Source organism: Propithecus coquereli, unplaced genomic scaffold (assembly GCF_000956105.1).
Source record: "Propithecus coquereli isolate 6110/MARCELLA unplaced genomic scaffold, Pcoq_1.0 Scaffold34, whole genome shotgun sequence".
In the NCBI taxonomy this organism is placed as follows: Eukaryota; Metazoa; Chordata; class Mammalia; order Primates; family Indriidae; genus Propithecus; species Propithecus coquereli.
In genome coordinates this window covers 7,138,254-7,140,076 of record NW_012149063.1, presented here as the reverse complement: position 1 = coordinate 7,140,076, position 1,823 = coordinate 7,138,254, and the positions used below count along the sequence as shown (strand labels likewise).

Genomic DNA, 1,823 nt, shown 5'->3' with positions numbered 1-1,823 from the left:
GACAGGTTGACTTGAGACTTATCAAAAGCTACCAAGTTGTACAGATAGTCTAGCTAAATTTCTATAGGCAGAGGAGGGAAAGCTGTGTGAATTCTTTCCATCAATACTTGAATGTTCATTTAACAAATATTTATTGAGCATCTAGCATGTACCAGAGACCATATTGAACACTGAGCACACAACAGTGAGAACAAACATGATTCCTATCTTCATAGAGTTTCTATTCTACTGTGTTAAACACATAATCAGCTTGTGATCAGAATCACATGTGTCTCCAAGAGTATGTAAGAGAAACCTGACCTTGCGGTGTGGGGAAAACTTCCCTGAGGAAGTCATGTCTCAGCAAAATTCTAACAGATGTAAAGTACAACTTATATATAAAGGAGAGCACATGGAACGAATGGTGCAAGTAGAAGGTATAGCCATGAGGAAGGCATATTTAAGGACTTCAAAGAGCAGCATAATTGAAACCTAAAAAACAATGATGAAAGTGTAATAAGATATAGACAGGGGCAGATAAGCAGGATCTTTTTGGTTATTTGTTAAGGATTGGGACTTTAACCTAAGAAGAATAAGTCTTTAAGAGTTTAGACTCAATCATAAGAAAATGAACAACCTCATTAAAAAATGGGCAAAAGATCTGGACACCTCACCAAGGAAGATAAACAGATGGCAAATAAGCATATAAAAAGACGTGTAACATCGTATGTCATTAGGGAATTGCAAATTAAAACAACAAGATACCACTACACACCTATGAGAATGGCCAAAATCCAAAACACCGACAAAAAACACAGACAAGGATGTGAAGCAACAGGAACTCTCATTCATTGTGGTGGGGATGCGGAATCCCCACTCTGGAAGAGAGTTTGGCAGTTTCTTACAAAACTAAACATACATTTACTGTATGATCCAGCAATCATGCTTCCCAGTATTTACCCAAAATGAGTTGAAAATATGTCCACACAGAAACCTGCATATGGATATTTATAGCAGGTTTATTCATAATTTGCAAAACTTAAAAGCAACTAAAATGGCCTTCAGTAGTTGTACATCCAGACAATGGAATATTATTAATATTTAGCACTAAAAAGAAATGGGCTATACAAGTCATGAAAAGACAGAGGAAACTTAAATGCACATTAGTAAGTTAAAGAAGACAATCTGAAAAGGCTATATACTACATGATTCCAACTATATGACATTGTGGAAAGGCAAAACTATGGAGACAGTAAAAAGATCAGTGGTTGCCAAGGGTTGGGAGGAGGGAGAGATGAATAGGCAGAGTACAGAGAATTTTTAGGGCAGTAAAACTATTCTGTACGATACTATAATGGTAGATACATGTCCTTACATTTATCAAAGCCTATAGAATGTATAATACCTAGAGTGACCTCTAACATCAAGTATGGACTTTGGGTAATAACATGTCAATGTAGGTTCATCAACTGTAACAAATGTACCACCCTGGTGCTGGGATGTTGATGGTGGGGAAGGTTGTGAGTCTGTGGAGACAGGATATATTGGGAACTCTGTGCTTTCTGCTCAATTTTGCTATGAACCTAAAACTGCTATAAAAAATAAAAGTATTTTTGGCTGGGTATGGTGGCTCACGCCTATAATCCTAGCACTCTGGGAGGCCAAGTTGGGAGGATCGCTCAAGGTCAGGAGTTCAGGACCAGCCTTAGCAAGAGTGAGACCCCATCTCTACTAAAAATAGAATGCAATTAGCTGGACAACTAAAAATATATAGAAAAAATTATCCGGGCATGGTGGCACATGCCTGTAGTCCCAGCTACTCGGGAGGCTGAGGCAGAAGGATT

The 1,823-nt window shown here is 38.1% G+C and overlaps 1 protein-coding gene across 1 annotated transcript in view; it reads right to left on the bottom strand.

The window, feature by feature from the left end:
* Positions 1-1,823, bottom strand: part of SCRN3 (secernin 3) — a 33,813-nt gene that overhangs the window by 281 nt on the left and 31,709 nt on the right. The gene's annotated exons all lie outside the window — the stretch shown is intronic.